At 42.5% G+C, this 18,510-nt stretch overlaps 1 protein-coding gene across 1 annotated transcript in view; it reads left to right on the plus strand.

Annotated features, from left to right (window-relative positions):
• The window catches only part of YES1 (YES proto-oncogene 1, Src family tyrosine kinase), a gene marked incomplete in the record, with an annotated part of 1,508,191 nt that overhangs the window by 1,240,784 nt on the left and 248,897 nt on the right, over positions 1 to 18,510 (plus strand).

The raw sequence follows: 18,510 nt of genomic DNA on the forward strand, positions 1-18,510 counted from the left end.
CCGTATAATGCTTTTTCGGAACAGGCGCCAAATGTGGGGGATGCAAACTGTTTAGATACTGATGATAATAATAAAAGTGTAGGACGAGTGGCAAGTTCTGTATATGATGGAATCAGGCAATCTTGTACAAATATTTTTGTACGTAATAATACTGATGAGTTTGAAAGTGGTAACAGGAAAGGGAACTTTGAGCGATGCATTACTCTGGAAACTGACTGTTTAGATGAAACTGCTAATGTAGGACAGGCTAATGTTAATGTTTTTCCGGAATATTTTTGTTCAGTTAATGGGAGGATTGAGCTGCTAGATGTTGTGGACAATAAATGTTTTAACAGCACTGCTAGTTCACCAAACTATAATGCTGTTTTGGTTACTCATACAGCTGATAGTTTTGAACCTTTGGACTTAGTATCAAGATTAAATCATGAAAAAACAATGTCTGGTTCACTGGGTGTCTCTGTAGAACAGATGTCTAATGATGAAGTAGTGAACCAGTCTGTCAGTGATGTTATTGGGAATGACTTGGGACAGAAAGTTGGTTTAGAGTTTAGAGACCCCAGCATAAATGTGCAGCATGATATTAATGTCACCTATCAGGATAATATTGAATTAGTAGCATCTTATGATTGTCAAAATGAGTATAATATATTGTGTGAGCCTATTGCTACTATTGGAAGTTGTGATGAGAATGAAATGGAATTCAGTGCTGGTAGTATTGCCAATGATGGTTTGAATGTGATTAATCTCTGACCTTACCCTGTCTGATGAAATGTTGAGTGTTTTTTTCAAAAGGGACAAAATTTGTACCCACCAGGATACCATCCATTTCAGACCTTATTTTTGATGTTAAAACATTTGTCGAAAATTAAATTTAAAGGTTCATTTTATGAAAAGAAAAAGTAAAATTAAAGAAAAAAGTGATGTTGTTGATGAAACTCTCTTAAATTTAAGTATATATGATTATGAAGGCATGGAATTGGATGCTATTAGGGATGAAAATGAGAATGAAAACGTTCATGAGTCTTTTATGGAATCTGACTTGGAGGGTTTTGGAGGTGGTTATGGTCACTTAAAGTCCCCATTTTCCAGGTGACAGCACTTTTATGCCTCCTAAGAAATCTTCGCAATAAATGCCTTTGAACATGTTGTTATGGCCAAACTGGAATTGGAACATAAAGCTTTTGTATGCGAAAAAAGATGTTTAATTTAACTAAAATGAATGGTTGGCCTTGAAAACATTGAGGATGGAATTAGATAAAGTAACTGTCAAACCGGCGGATAAAGGGGGTAACTGGGTGATCATGAACAAAGATAAATATGAGAACATAATCAATAATTTATTGGTGGATGATATTTATCAAAAGCTAGGAAGTAACCCCCTTGAGTCTTATTCTGGTGAACTTCATGAATTATTAGAGAGGTGAAAGATTGGGATTTTTCACTAGTAAGGATGTAAAAAGTTTAACCATGAAGGAACCCCAACATCCCTATATGTACATAATCCCTAAAATTCATAAAAATGTTACCAATCCTCCAGGTAGACCTATTATTTCGGGGATTGGGTCTTTTGTTGAGAGAGTTAATATTTTCTTGGACCATCATTTAAAGAAATTTTTGCCAAAGGTTCAATCTCACGTCAAGAATACACAGGATGTATGTGTGGCTTTAAAAGGACTGAAATGGGAAGAGAATTATTATTGGGCTATTGTTGATGTTGTATCACTCTACACCAACATTAAAACTAGGTGGGGTTTGGAAGCAGTGTACAAAATGATGGGGGAAGGACCATATTCTAGATTTTTGTTAAGTTTGCTTGAGTTTAGCTTAACACATAACTATTTTTTGTGGAAGAAGGATTATTTTTTGCAGAAAAAAGGAACAGCTATGGGTGCAGCTTTTGCCCCTAGTTATGCTGTGATCTACATGGGGGAATTTGAAAGGGAATTTATGTATCAAAACACATTTTTTGTTAATAATGTGATTTTTTTCAAACGTTACATTGATGATCTGATTTTTGTGTGTAAAGGGAGCATGACTCTTTTGATTTAATTCATGGTGAGCTTAAACAGCAATCACCATGGTTTAAAGTTTGTGGCACACATTTCTGAATTTCAAATTCCCTTTCTTGATGTAGAATTTTATGTGGGGGCAAATGGTTTGGTTGAGCATAAAACCTATAGGAAACCTACTTCAGTGAATAATTTTTTACATGCTAGTAGTATGCACCCTGCACATTTGATCAAAGCCATACCGAAGGAGAATTTAAAAGGAATCTAAGAAATACTTCAGATAAAACCTTTGGGAAGAGGTGTGTGATGAAATTTCGGATAGATTATATTCCCGTGGATATGAGCAGGATAGGCTTGAATATATAAAACAAAAATTGTGTGAAAATAGAGCATTTGGGACGCGAGGGCATAAACATACATTTGAGTTTGAAAATGCACTAAATTTAGACAAATTGTTTTTTGTATCCAAATACTCCGATTTCTCATGTATTATGGAAAAAGTTATTAGGGAGTTATGGCCAGTTGTATGTGAAGATTTTACAATAGGTCACCTTTTTCCCAAACATATTACTTTTTCTTATAAAAGGTATCCGAATTTGAAAGAGATCTTAAATAGAAAAGTTGAAGTAAGAAGAGATGGTATGGTTGGGATGCACAAATGTGGGAAATGTTCTGTCTGTAGTAAAACTAAAAATATGCATGGTTTGAAGATCAATGGAAAGATGTACACTGCTTTGAAAGGTTTGATTGTAGGTCAACAGGGGTCATTTACATTTTAGGCTGTGATTGTATTCCAGCCAAATGGTACATTGGACAAACTACTAGACAAGTTAAGATTCAGATTTTGGCACACCTAGGTGACATAAGGAGGCTGAACTTAGAGAGCCCTGTGGCTGCACATTTTTGCAGCATACACAATGGTGAAAATGATAGCTTTAAGTTTAGTGTGTTAGCCAGGCCTCATTCAAATAGAGGAAATTACAAAGTAGTTTTGAGTAAGTTAGAACAAAGGTTCATCATTGAGTATCATACCCTATTTCCTAAAGGAATGAACTTGGAAATTTAATGGGTATAAATGATATTCAGTTTTCACCAAATGTTTCATTATGTATTAAAATTGAAGTTTTGCAACATTGATATTTTATAGTGATCAGTTGTTATATGCATGCACATCTGAAAAAGAATTTATTGCACTATGAAATTTATTAATTAATATTTGGAGTGTTTAGTTTACAGTTCATATTTTGTAATTAATATTTATAAAATTTGTAGATTAAGTAAAAGAAAAGGAAAAAATGTGTTTGTAAAAAGTTTAAGAGAAATGTTTCCTTCCTTGATATATATTTCAGTGGTGAATGAGTTAAATTATTTGATATAATGATGTTTAATTGATTGATTGATGTTTGATTAATTAATTAAAGCATATATAAAAGGAGACTGAAAATGCAAATATATGTCCCATTGAAGGCGAATAGCTGAGGTACCAGGACAGAAGGAATAAAATGGATATCTACTACTACTACTCTTGTGTCTTCCTCTGAATCTGTTGGTGTATTGCAGTTTTTGAGGCTTCATTTAGGTCAGCTATGACTGGGGCAGTTATTCGTAGGCATGCCTGGCTGAAGGAACAATCTTTGCCAGACCATGTTAAAGCTAAACTCCTGGATGCTCCAATGGAGAAACAAAATTTATTTGGCTCCTCTGCTCAGGAGGTCTTAAAAAAGTATGAAGAAAAGGCAAAATCTGTGCAAACAGTTAAGGATTTCTTACAAGTACAACCACCGAGATTCAGCAGAAACTGGCCTACTAAGAATTGGTCCTTTCCAGACTCGGACAGAGCCCAGAGAGGCAGGAACAGACGCCACAGAGGCAGAGGCCAATCTAGGGGCTCTTACAGAGGCCGTCAGTGGCAGCCTGCCAACCAGAGAGGTAGCGCAACAGCAGCAACAACAGCTACTACCCCAGGACAGGCTCAATGACTTTACTGTGAATCCGGCCACCAGGGCTCAACTGGAAGCACCCTTGGGCGGAAAGCTTGCTTTATTCTCAAGAAATTGGCATTATGTTACAAGGGACACATGGACACTGCAAATAATAGACAAAGGATACAGGTTCCACTTCCACACTTTGCCAAAAGAAACGGAATGCCAAACCTACCACCAAATCAGAGGGCAGAGGCTTTAAAGCAGATCAACAACTTGCTTCAAATGAAAGCTATAGAAAAGGTGCCACTTTCAGAACAAGGCCAAGGATTTTACTCCAGACTATTCCTTGTACCAAGAAAAGAAAATCAATGGAGGCCTATTCTCGACCTGTCCGCACTGAATACTTACCTCATTGTGCCAAAATTCAAGATGCTGACCCTACAGCAACTTCTTCCCATGTTGGGCAAGGAGTCTTGGCTGGTGACTCTAGATCTCAAGGAGGCATACCTGCGTCCCTATTCGACCAAACTGCAGAAGACACCTCAGATTTCTTGCAGGATCAGAGCATTATCAATTCTCAGCATTGCCCTTTGGCTTATCTACTGCCCAGAGTATTCACGAAATGCCTGGCATCAGTAATTACACACTGCAGACTTCAGGGGATTCAAATCTACCCTTATCTGGACGACTGCCTTATACAAGCGGACAAAAAGGTAAATTTGATAAAAGACTTGGCCTATGCCATCCACCTACTACAGGCATTGGGATACACAGTCAACATCCAAAAATCAAGACTGGTTCCATCCCAAAGGATAACCTTTCTGGGTGCGGATCTAGACACAACCACCCAAATGGCCTTTCTCACAGAAGAAAACAAAACAACTTCCGGATTACTTCATGAATCTGACAAGACAAGCTCAGCTTACTGCAAGGAAAATCCTGCAGGCCCTGGGTTACATGGCATCCTGCATAATTCTGATACCACAGGCCAGGCTGCATATGAGAAAATTACCATGGTATCTAAGGAGTGTATGGTCTCAACACAATCACAGTTTGGAAACTTTGATACCAGTCATTCCTTGCCTTCAAAAGGAATTCCTGTGGTGGGCTCAGGCCTGCCAGTCCAACAGAGGGTTGCCTTTCAACAAACCAAAAACAAAACAAACCATCACCACGGACGCTACAGACCGAGGATGGGGAGCACACATGGAGGGCAAATGTATCCAAGGCCTATGGTCTCAAGGACAGCTGCACATGCACATAAACCAAAAGGAAATGCTGGCAGTGATGCATGCAATCGAGGCTTTCAAACCCTTCCTCCATCAAGGCCACCTGTTAATAAGGACAGACAACACCACGGTCATGTGGTACATAAACAAGCAGGGAGGCACACACTCCTACCCTCTATGCCGGCTGGCTATGAATCTATGGGAGCTATGCCTGAAACTCAATATCCAACTGCAGTCCCAGTTCGTGCCAGGAAAGGAAAATACACTGGCAGACAGCTTAAGCAGAACTACCATGGATACACACGAATGGATGCTGCACCCAGACATATTCCAACTCATAACAAAGGCATGGGCAACGCCGGAGATAGATCTGTTCGCCTCCCCCCTCAACCATCAACTGAAGACATTCTGCTCAAGGACATACCACCCACAAGCATGGAGGGTGGACTCTCTCTCATTCAGCTGGAAAGCTCTAAAAGTATATGCCTTCCCACCTCTCCCTTTAATGTACAAGGTTCTACTGAAGATCAGGGAGGAACAGCCAAGAGTGATTCTGATAGCTCCAGACTGGCCAAGGCAACACTGGTATCCACTATTGAGGAGCATGTCACCGGCAAAACCATGGCCTCTCCCCCTATGGCCTCTTCTTCTGACGCAGAACAATTTCAAGATCATGCATCCCAACTTAAAAACATTGCAGCTAACTGCCTGGAAAATCCCTTAAATCCAAAACAAAATGTTTTATCACAGAGAGTGAAGGACATTATCATGGAAGCTCGCTGGCCTTCCACAAGCAAGACATACTCAGCTAAATGGAAAAGATTTTTCATTTGGAACACATCAAAAGGCTTAGATGTGACAGTGGCAAGCATGACACATATTCTGGAATACTTAGCAGAACTGTTCCACAATGGCCTTTCCTATTCTTCCATTAAGATTCATGCCTCAGTTATTTCAGCAGAATACAATGTGGATCCACCTATCTTCTCACACCCTCTCCTCAAGCAATTTCTGAGAGGGATCAAAAATATCAAGCCTCCAAGAAAACCCCCTTTACCTGCTTGGGATCTCAACTTTGTCTTGGAGAAACTAACACTTCCTCCCTTTGAACCAGCAGCATCAGCGGATCTACAGTTTCTGTCTTGGAAAACTGCATTCCTTCTGGCAATAACTTCAGCAAGAAGAGTATCTGAGTTACAAGCATTAATGGCAGTACAGCCATTTCTTATCTTCCATCAGGACAGAGTTACACTAAGAACTAATCCTACTTTTATGCCAAAGGTGGTATCTAGGGTATCCTTGAACCAAGCTATTCACTTGCCTACATTCTTCCCAAATCCACAGAATAGAGGAGAAAAACTTCTGCACACCCTGGATATACACAGACAACTACGCTACTACTTGGACAGAACTAAAAGTGGCAGAAAAACTGACCAACTATTTGTAGCATATGCTGCTGGGGTGCAAGGAAAAGCAATTTCCAAACAGACAATTTCAAAATGGATAGGAAATTGCATTCGATTGTGTTACTCCTTTCATGGAAAGTCAGTTCCTGCAAACATCAGGCCTCATTCCACAAGGGCCGCGGCCACCACTACAGCCTTCCTACGAGGGGTGGCTACCAAGGACATTTTAGAAGCTGCTACTTGGAGCTCCGTGCATACATTTACCAAACATTACAATCTACCTTTATACTCCAGATCCAGAGCAGGCTTTGCTACTGCAGTCCTGCAGGGGATCTTAACTACACCATCTTTTTCTTAGTACCTCCTCCCCCAGATTAGCTATGGTATTCTACCCATATGTTATGACTGCAGATGCATCCTTGAAGGACATAGTACAGTTTTGTACCTATCATAAATGTAGATGTCCGATAGGTATGCATCTGCAGTCAGGTTTACCCTCCCTCCTACCCCTCTGTGGTATTCCTAGGGTGTTTACCCCTCTTTCAGCTAGCTGGGGGAATCTATTATGGTGTATTTGTTTGTATATACATGTGTATATATATATATATATAATTTTGCAAATGTTTGGAATTCTATTGCATTTATCCAAATTTAGCCTTCCTAGAGGGCACCTGGGGCAAGAAAAACTGAGGAAAATGGCGTCGGCTGATGCTTTTATACCCCAGACGCTCTGACGTCGGGGAAGGTGCGACATCAGCCGAGGCCAGACCCAGACTTTGGAATCCGGCCGACCGAAGGGCTGCCTGAGGCAGGACAACCCATATGTTATGACTGCAGATGCATACCTATCGGACATCTACATTTATGGTAGGTACAAAACTGTACTTTTTTATTGATTTGCCATCAAAATTTCAAAGGCTAGTGTTGGAAAATGTTGTGGCCAAAAGTACGTTTTCAAAGTTGCACAATGCCGAACTGGGCGAAATTATAATAAAGTAAAGTTTGATTTGTTATGAGTTTGGCATTGTGAATGGAGAGCGTGGTACAGTGAGGATCAGGAAATGTACCCTTTTCATCACTGTAATGCAATCTCTGAGTTTGTATGTATCATTTTCAGGGGGTGTGGGGGGTGCAGGGGGGCTTGCCCCCTGCTAAAACATAAACGGACATACAGACTTTCGAAACCGGAAGTCTGGTGTTGAATGCGGATTGTCGTGTTTCTGACATTCAACATTTAGGCTAGGTTTTTTGTTGTTTCCACATTTTAGTTTGGTCTTTTGCTTAAAAAATTTTTTGCCTCTGACATTCTGATGGTAAACCATTTTTGTCACTACACAAGCGATAAGTTTGCAGCATTTGTTTTAAAGAACATATTTTCAAATAAGTAAGTTTTGGCACAGACCCTACTGTACTAAAAATGCATTATCTGATGTTGTTAATCTTCTTTTATTCATCACTGATGGGTTCGGTTCCAAGCCCTCGGAACCAAGTCGGCCTATTACCTAGCTCGCGCCAGCCAAAAAAATTCTGAAGCTAAGTCTCTACCCAGAATGTCCTTCTCCCTGTTACCTCCGATCTCGTTTGTCACATAGCCATAAAGCCACGTTTCAGCCGAGCTCTCAGCTAAGTGAAATCTTCTTGATATTTGTGTAAAAATTTTTGGATGTCTTCATATTTTATTAAGCGATGAGTATTTCTAGTGTCTTTTCTTCTGTCTAACCTTGTTTCTTCCTCTACCTGCTGTTACCGTTGGTAAACTTTCAAGTACCATTGTTGGTACGGCCTTTCTTCCCTTACCCTTGTGGTGTTTCCTCAGTACCATAGTTGATAGTGTTTCCCCTGTTTAACCTGTTGGCTTTAAACTTTATTCAGTTTTCCCTTTTCTTCTCTACTTACCAGTGTATTGTTATATTTGTGATTTGTTTTGAATGGAGTTGACTTCATTATAGTTGGATTGTACAGTTGACCTGTGGTGTTTTCTACCAAGATGTCGGATAACAAGGCTACTTTAGGTTTTAAGCACTGTACTACTTGCAAGGGCAAGTTGCCTAACAGTGATTGTCATGATGACTGTGTATACTGTTTGGGATTGGCCCACCTTTCGGTGCAGCCTCCATGTGACATTTGTCAGAGTTTCAGCCAACGCACTCTTAACAAGCGCAAAAATAAACTCATTCTGAAAGGGTTACTCAGATCTCCCTTCTCAGAGGCCATTTCTGTGATGGAGGTCTCAAACCCCTCCTTCTAAGGACAAAAAGATATCCCACTCTGTTCCTTCACCATCAGGTGATCAGAGCAAGCCTGGGAAATCAAAGGTCCTTAAGTTATTGTCTGAGCATAAATCTGTCCCTTCGGCTCTGTCTTCTTCGGCTCCAGCCATCTCAAAACCTTCGATACCAACGCCTGTTTTGGCACCATTCCTGCCTCTGGCACCAATCATAGACCTTACTATGCCTGTTTTGACTTGGGCACCTGTAGCCACTTCGGTTCAGGCACACCTTCAACTACACAATTAGTTTCCATTTTGGAACTGACCATTTCTACTCAGAGTGCCACTTCGGCACCGAGCGTTGTACCGACCTCACTGGATTTGACCCCTTTACTTCCGGTCTCAAAACTAGAGACTTCAGTGCCGGCAGACCTTGCACCATCGACCCAATACTCCCCCTCCATAGATCTGTTTCTGGGCCAAGCGTGTATCCCATTCCTCGAATGTCCTGACTCTCCATCTGGAGTATTCACTAGATCCACCAGGAGCCTTTCAGAACATGACGTGGTGCGTCTTGTAAACCAGCTGCTGTTAGCCAGGGGGATTCCCTCACTTTCTAAGACCCATCCACCTGCAGGACTTGGGTTACCTTATCCATGGACCCCATCTTACACTCCTCCTTCGACTATCTCGGTTCCAAAGTCTTCTGCTCCGACATCTTTCTTGGAAACCCATCACCTCGGCGCCTATGGTGCATCTTACTCCGGCTCTGAATTTGTCCCTTTGGTCTTAGGTTCCCACTGAAATGGTCCTTCTTCAATCTGGGGATTGGGGGATGGGCGCATCGACCCAGGGTACAGGGCCACCTCTCTCCTTTGTTCCATTCTTGGAGCCGATGACTGCATCCGTGCCGATTCTGCTTGAGGCTCCATCCGTGGGGGTGGGTTCATTGGAGCGGGGTGTGACCCCGGTCCTGAGGTTGTCTTTCTCGGTTCCGGGCTCCTATCCCTTTTCGGGTGGACCTGCCTTCCGCACGACGGAGAGGGCTCTTTTTTCTTTGATGTTGGGAACCCCAGTTTTCACCCCCTGAGCTGTAGCTGTCAGAGACCACCCCCCCGGGACACCGTGCAAAGAAGCCGCAGGACACCCCTTTTCAGGGTATCCACTCTTCCGAGTCCTCCTCAGAGACCCCCACTGAGGAGCCCCCCCGGAAAGAAGACGTGCAAGAGGAAGCATGTGGACTCATCCGAGGAGTCCTTAATGGAAGATGTGGATTATGATGATGAAGGGTCTCCACGATCACCTCCTAATGATGTCTCATTTGGAGACATCCTGGAGATGCTAAAGCAGAGAGGTGACTGGAAGCCCTCCAACCTTCCGTCTGAGGAGTCCATGTTCCTACAGGCTTTTCACACCCAGCCTTCTACCTCGTGGGTGACCCCACCTGCCGACGAGCTTGTCCAGCTTGTCGTGCAGCACACTTGGAAGAACCCTGATTCCATTGAGGTGATCCCTCGGAGACCAGACAAAATTCTCTCCCCTTCTGAGGAGAACCCGCATTGGTCCATAGGGTTACCAGTCAATGATGTGGTGGTGGTGGTGGACATCACGAAAAAGGACTTGGCTGAGGAAAGTCCTGCTGTCCACCCACCCAACAGGGAGTCCCGGGTGCTGGACAGACTTGGGAAGCGTGTTGTTGCATCAGGGACCTTTGCTGTATGGTCCCTGAATTATTTGGCTCATTTTACAATGCTCCAGAGGGACTTGATCTCTGAACTCTCTGGGATGCTCGCAGGACAGTTGTCTGACGAGGTCAGGGACAAAGTGGCCTCGCAGCTCTCAGTCCTGGAATCAAAATCCAACTCGTCCATGAGGTTGCTGTCACACGCGACTGAAGGGGTGGCTAGAGCAGTGGGTATGGGCATTATGAGGCGTCTTGCCTGGATGCGTATTTGTGACCTCGCGGATCCCTTCAAGTTTTCATTCTGAATGCTCCCATCGAAGCTTCGTCCCTTTTTGATTCCAAAGTGAAGGACACGCTAGCCAGGTGTTAGCAAGATGGAAAAACCCTGTCTGCCATAGGCCTATGGTTTTCCAACCCTCAACATACCTTCTCCAGGAATCAGAGGAGTGGGAAAATGGCATAAGAAATCTCAAGGTCCTTTCCATGCCGCACGTGGTGGTGATATTCCCAGAGGCAGAGGGGGTCCTCGTAACCAAGGCTCCAGCCTTATCAGCGCTTCTAAGGGGTGGCTCGATTGCTTACCTCTGGAAGCAGTCGGGGGTCGTTTCTCTGCAACAAGCTGCATGGCAGTCTATCACCACCAATTGCTGGATGCAGAACATTATCAACAGAGGTTACACCATTCCCCTTTCTTGTCAGCCAAAATTTCCAAGAAAACTTCCCAACATTCCACCCAGTCAAAGGGAAGAAGGAGCTTCAGAGATTGTAAAGCTGTCTCAAAAAAGAATCATCCAACCAATCCCACCAGACCAACGTGGATCCGGATTTTACTCAAGATCCTTTTTGGTGCCAATAAAGACAGGGGACTGGAGACCCATTTTGGATCTCACCAGTTTAAACAAGTCTGTCACCCAAAATAAATTCTGGATGGTCACAGTTCACTCCATTTTTCCCTCTTTAAAAGAAGACGATTGGATGTGCTCTGTATATCTCCAGGATGCGTATTATCAAATCAAGATGGACAAACGCTCCAGGAGTCTGCTTCTCTTCCAGCTAGGAAGCCAGTCTTTTCCAGTTCCGTGCCCTGCCATTCGGTCTCTCTCTACAGCCCCCAGAGTGTTCACGAAATGCATGGCAGTGGTAACAGCTCACTTGAGACTAAAAGGATTCCGGGCGTTTCCATATCTAGATACCTGGCTCCTTAATGCCCCCCCCCCACCGAGCATCTTCTGGTAACAGCACTGCACTATACTCTCTCTGGCAAAATTGTTGTGACTAACAATACACTGGGAGAAATCAAACCTTATCCCTACACAACCGATAGAGTTCATTGGAGCAGTGTTCAATACTCAGTCCACCCTGGTATCACTCCCAATTCACAGACTCCATCAATTGAGGCTTCACCTCTGGGTCATACTATCTCAAACAGAAATCTCTGCAAGGGAAGTTCTTCAGGCCCTATGCTCTATGGCTGCATCAATTCCAGCAGTGCGTCTAGCAAAGCTACCTATGCGGATTCTGCAATGGCTCCTTCTGTGTCAGTGGTTCCCAAACTATCACTCCCTCAGTTACCAGATTCGAATAACCAACTTCTGCAAACAGGACCTGCTTTGGTGGATGAGGCCAGACGTAGATCTTTGAACTCACCCATTTCAATCTCCTCAGCCCACAGCCGTTGTGACCATGGATGCTTCCCTGATCAGGTGGGGGAGCCATTTCCAGGGAAAGACTGTCCAAGGCACATGGTCCACCTCAGAGGCCCACCTGCATATCAGTGTTCTGGAACTGAGAGCCATGCTGTTAGCACTGCAGGCCTTCCTTTCAGCTCTCCCTTCTGGGACAATTGCAATTCAGTCAGACAATGTCAGTGGTCTGGTACATCAACTAGCAAGGAGGAACCAAGTCCTACCCCCTATGTCGAGAAGCCATGAGAATTTGGCAGTGGGCGATAGCTTCCAACCGCTTTCTGATAGCAATGCATATCCTGGGGAGCTCCAGCGTGATTCAATTCAAACTGAGCAGATGCATCCTCATGCCCCACGAGTGGTCCCTCAACCCTGAGGTGGCGTCTGTAATCTTCAGCCACTGGGGCCAACCTTGCTGTGATCTTTTCGCTTCCCCATCAAACACCAAGTGCAGCAGCTATTTTGTCCTACTTCCCCCAGAGAGGGAGTCACCAAGGGATCCACGATTGGCCCATAGGACTTCTTTACGCTTATCCTCCCATCCCTCTGATCCCACAATTTCTAAAGAAAGCTCTTTGGTTGAGATGCAAAGTGATCCTCATAGCCCCATTCTAGCCTCGATAAGTTTGGTTCCCCTTCCTTCGGCCTCACCTAGTATTCCCGCCGTGGATTCTGGACCCTCTACCAGATCTGATTACTCACCCAAATCTATCCAGTCCCAAGCTGACAGCTTGGTTTCTCCACTCCCATTAGTCGCCAGGCAAGCTAGTCTCTCCTTGCCTGTTCGAGACATCATTCTGGCCTCTCACAAACCATCCACCAGAAGACTATATCAGGGTAAATGGAAAAGGTTCTACATCTGGTCCAAGGATAACATGCTAGACCCATATTCGGCTCCAGTTACTGCAGTGCTTCTATACTTTGCTAAGTTTTTTTATAATGGAGCCTCTTCCTCTACAGTGCAAGTGCATCTAGTGGCAATTTCCACAGTGGTATAGATGGCACCTCTCTTATCTCTTTATGCCTTTGCAAGCCTTTCCTCGAGGACCTCTCATCTCAGGCCTCCTGTCAGACAGCCCATGAAACCTCACTGTAGTCCTTCAGTCTTTGACTCAAAAATCCTTTGAGCCTGCTGCTAAGTGTGACCTAAAGTTTTTGTCTTGGAAATCTTTGTTCCTGGTAGCCATTACCTCTGCCAGAAGAGTCTCTGAGCTGCAGGCATTGTGTATCAAGAGGCCCCTATCTGGTCTTTCATAAATACAGATTGTCACTTTGGACGAACCCATCCTTTCTTCCCAAAGTTGTTTCTGAATTCTCCATTAACTAGACCATTGATCTACCAGTGTTCTTTTCCGAATTTTACCAATAGAGGAGAGTATTGCCTTCACTCCTTAGACTTACATAGACAATTGGGATTTTACCTAGACAGGACCAAATCTATCCATAAATCTGAGCAGCTTTTCATTTCTTTTTCTGGGCCCAAAATGGGAGAGGCTGTTTCCAAGGTTACATTATCAAGATGGCTAAGGGACTGCATACATTTTATATATTCCCTCCATAATGAACCCATGCCAAAAGTTAAACCTCACTCCACTAGATCTATGGCAACATCTATAGCATTCCACTCCAGGGCTTCCATGGATGACATCTATGCAGCAGCTACTTGGGCTAAGCATCATACCTTTATCAATCATTACAAATTGGACCTGGTCTCCAGAGGGAGAGCTGCCTTCGGCTCAATGCTTCTCAGGAATGTTCTTCCATAAAGGCCACCCATGGACCTCAAGGTAGCTTGGTATTCTGTCCCATCAGTGATGCATGGAAAGAAGATTAACAACATCAAATAAAGAAGTTATGTCGTACCATAATGTTCCATCTGTGTTGTTCATCATCTTTCATTCATCACTTCTCTCCCTCCTTCCCCGTCCAAAGGCTCCTGGGAGAGGCTTTGGGTCTAAGTGGTGCCCCAGAGTACTTGCGCAGAAGTGGCCTCTGCTTTACTTGCTTTTCTTAGCAAACTTGATCTGAGGTAACAGGGAGAAGGGCATTATGGGTAGAGACTTAGCTCGAGAATTATTTTGGCTGGTGCGAGCTTAGTAATAGGCCAACTCGTTCCGAGGGCTTGGAACCGAACCCATCAGTGATGAATGAAAGAAGATGAACACAAATGGAACGTTATGGTAAGACGTAACTTTTTTTTTTTTTTTAATCTTGCAGCATTTTCCAAATATTTTCTGTTATGTTCCTAATACTGCCACTATCAACAGTCATAGCCAGAGACCAAACCTAGTCATAAACTCTGTTTCCTTATGTTTGTTGTTTTTGACTCCATTACTTAAAATAGGTGGAAATATTGATCCTTCCTGGGAACTTCCTTTGCTGTTCTGTGTAAAAACAAAAAAAAAATCTAGTATAACCTCTTTCAGTAAACATTGGTAATTACATCTAGCCTTTCTATAAATGAAGTCTCATCAGAAGTTTATCTAGAAGGTCTAATCATTTGTTCATGTGGTCATTTCTTCTTGATGTAGTATGGATGGTTAATAGAAAGAAATGTAAGTCATTATTTACAAAGGTTGGTTTCCTGCATATATTACTTCTACAAAGATTTCAACTAAAACCACATGAAAGAGAAATGTCCAAAAAAAAAAAAAAAAACTATTTCAGAGCCAGTATCACCTATGGTGAATTTTAAAAATCCAGTTGTTTGACAGTTAACAAAAAATCAACTTTGTTTGAACCATGCCAAATTTTAAAAAAAAGTAATCCGTGAAACGTTTGTAATATCTACCCTGTTTATAAACATTTACCAGCAATACTCTGTCCCACCATCCAAGAACTAAATTAGCAAAAGATGGGGACAACTGTGACACCCATCCCTGTACCTTTAATTTGTTGATAATATATACCATTAAATTAAAAATAATCGTTTTCTAACATGACTTCTAGTAACATACAAATCCTGTTAATTTTAGAAGTATCTATGTGAGAAAATTGAGCTAAATGTACAATTCCAGTACCAGCATTGATTGGAATACAAGTGTAAAGACTTAATATCTAAAATGAAACATTTTTTTCTTTACCAGTGAAAATGTATTTGTTCAGTTGATCCAGAAAGTCCCAGGAATCCTTAGCAGAACTTAGGTATCTGACATGTGATAGAACTAAGTTCCATTCTAAGTAAACAGAAATGCCTTCCATAACATTTCCAGGTGCAGACACAATAGGCCAAAAAGGAAGTGGAAAACAATTTTTGTGTAGCTTTGGAATACCAAACGGAATACCTATCTTGGGATGTTCTGTGTGCAAAAAGTTGTATAATTCAAAACAAATTAAACCTTGGGTCAGTAAGTAAAGTAGCACATCATGAATCTTTTTTTGTATTGTTCATTAATATAATACACAGGTACTATTTTACACTCATCAGTGTAGGGCAACATATCTTCAATTGTCTTGACATAATCTTTCTGATGTGCAGTTATCACCCCACTCCCTTTATCGGCTGTCATCTAATTTCTTTCACACTAGACAATTCACAAGGTGTTAAATTATAAAAAAAAAAAACAAAAAACATGTTAGTAGGATCCTTTAACAGTGTAAAGATTTCCTTTTCTTACATATCATGAAACACTTGAATCGTATAATGTAAAGGAGGATTGTACATCAAAGGTTTCATTAACGCACTTTTCATACTTATTTTAAAAACCTATGTAATGACGTAAAAAAAAACTTTGTAGCTTAAGGCAAGTGTACATTACTGTAAATGTTCACACTTGTAAAAAGAAAAAAAAAATGGAAATCGTGATGCAAATTCTAATCTGTACACTTCTACATGCCACCCAGCAGCCTGGTATTCCAGCCTTATCTTCTGATGGTGTAAATCCTATATTTTTACAACTATGAAGAAGTACATGTGTACTTTGATATCTTTAACATGTACAACAGTCACTGAAAAAATCCCCCATAAAGTACCCCTGACTGATCACTATGCAAAACTGCTTTTCAGTAAAACCTGTAGGTTATGTCATGCAGTGTTTATATACACATACTAATAAGAATCCAATTTGTTTTACTTGGTTACTTTTTTGTCCTCCTTTTAGTGCTCTTCTAAACATTTAATGACAAAGTGATGTATCTTGTTTACAATCCACCCACAACTTTAACAGTGTCAACAAAGTTCCTGTCTTTCCTCGCAACATTTTCTTGCAAAGTCATATTTCACAAATGCAATTGATGCTTTATAATCACCCATTTATTCACTAATTTCAGAGTAGCTTGTCCTCTTCCTGGTCATCTCTAACTTCAAACACAATTTGGCTGGCATCCCTGTCTATTCCAATGGCATTAACTCCCATTTCTTTCTTTCAAACTCTTCTTCCCCTGGCCTCCATTTCTGCCAGGGAGTTTGAGAGCTCTGGGGTTCATGGCTTCCACCATTGCAATGATGTTCTTCATCTCACATTGCTGCAGTCCTTACACTTGGGTGATCCATGGCGGTGTTGGATATCAAAGTATAAAGGCTGGCGTGGGGTCCAAGCGCATTTGACTGACATCAGGGCGTCGGTACAAATCGCTGACCGGCGTCATATTCTCATACAACTGTTCAAAGCAATTTCTTAGAGGGCAAGAACCTGACCCCCAGAGAGCTCCTACTCCTGCTTGGGATCTCAATTTTTGTTGGAGAAACTCTCTACAACCTTTTTGGGCCTGCAGCTACTTCTAGGTTAGCTTTAACATCTGGAAGACTGCTTTTGAAGGCCGGCCTCTGCAAAGAGGACTGAACTAGGCCCTTGCGCAGTTGAGCCTCTTGATTTTCCATAAGGATAGGGGTATCGTACGTGCCTACATCTTCCTTTGGTTTCTAGTGTGGCTCTAACCAAAACTATTCATTTGTCTACTTTTTATACTTTTATACAAATTCCCGTAAAGGAAAAGTTTTACTTTTGAGATCGCCCACACAGGGCTTTATTGTTTGGACAGAACCAAAGGGTTCAGGCAGTCCAGCAGCAGTTGTTTTGTTTCTTTTTTGAGTTCAGGGCAAGACTGAAAGCAAACAAACTATTTCTAAGTGGATTGGGTTTTACGTGCTCTGTTATTCCCATCATGGCAAGGAGATTCAGCTGGGATTGACCTCATTATAGAGACTGCTGCAACACTGCCACTTTTGGGGAGTAGCAGCCAGAGGGATGGCTGGAGGATATTTTGGGTTCAGTGCATGCTTTTTCTGGGCATTATCACCTGCCACTTTGCTCCCTAAATCAGGGCTGGTTTTGCCACTGCTTTTTTACAGCTGTTTTGGCGCTCCTGCTTCATATAGTTAGCCTCCTCACCCTGCTTTGGGATTCTACAGTGCTAAGGACTGCAGCAGTGTGAGATGAAGGAACATAAGTACAGTTTTGTGCCACCATAAATGTGAATTCGGTCCACATTCTGCAGTCAGTCTCTCCTCCTTCCCCTCTCCCTCCTTCCCTCTTTGTGTGGGTGTGGTTGTACATAATGGGTATGTGTTATATATTGTACATATAATTATATGCAAGGTGGTTTGGATTTGGTTTGTTTCTTTCATCTTTGGTTTTGACCTTTATTTTGGTCTTCGACATCTGGGGCAGAAAAAACTGAGATATAGCGTCGGTCATGCGCGTTTGTACCCTGGCGTCCTGATGTCAGTCGATACGCCCATGACCAGCGTCAGCCGCCGCCGCTGATATTGGCGGGCGACCGAGGACAGCGGACTACCCAAGTGTAAGGACTGCAGCAATGTGGATCTTCGAACATCTACATTTATGGTAGGTACAAAACTGTACTTTTCCTGTGGCCAGGCTCCACATGAGGAAGTTCCAGTGGTTTCTTAAGTCAGTGTGGCTTCAGCATGCGCATCCTGTAGGCATTCCTGTTCCTCTTCTCCTGTTTCTCAAGGTCGAACTTCTGTGGTGGATTCAGCAGTTGCCTGAATCCAGGGCTCCCATTTCAGCCTCTGCTTCCCTCTCAGGATCCGTTCACAGACTCTTCAGATGTGGGATGGTGAGCAAGGTTTGGCTCCATGAAGGTTCAGGGAGTGTGGTCGCCTCGTCAGCAGAAGGACCACATCAACATCAAAGAGATGAGGGCTCTTCTGCTGGCTTTTCAGGCCTTTCATTCTCTCTTCTCTGCAGGGCCCCTCAAGGTATTCACGGACAATACCACAGTCATGTGCTATATCAGCAAACAGGGTGGTACAAAATCCTACCGTCTTTGCTGACCAGCACTTCTGGTATGGTATTTGGCTATCCAATATTGTGCAACTCTTCAGGCAGTTTACATTCCTTCAGATTGGAACGTTGTGGCAGACAATCTGAGCAATTCCTTCACTCAATCCCACGAATG

The sequence above is a fragment of the Protopterus annectens genome, chromosome 3.part0, assembly GCF_019279795.1.
Source record: "Protopterus annectens isolate FY-2018-M chromosome 3.part0, PAN1.0, whole genome shotgun sequence".
Lineage (NCBI taxonomy): Eukaryota > Metazoa > Chordata > Ceratodontiformes > Protopteridae > Protopterus > Protopterus annectens.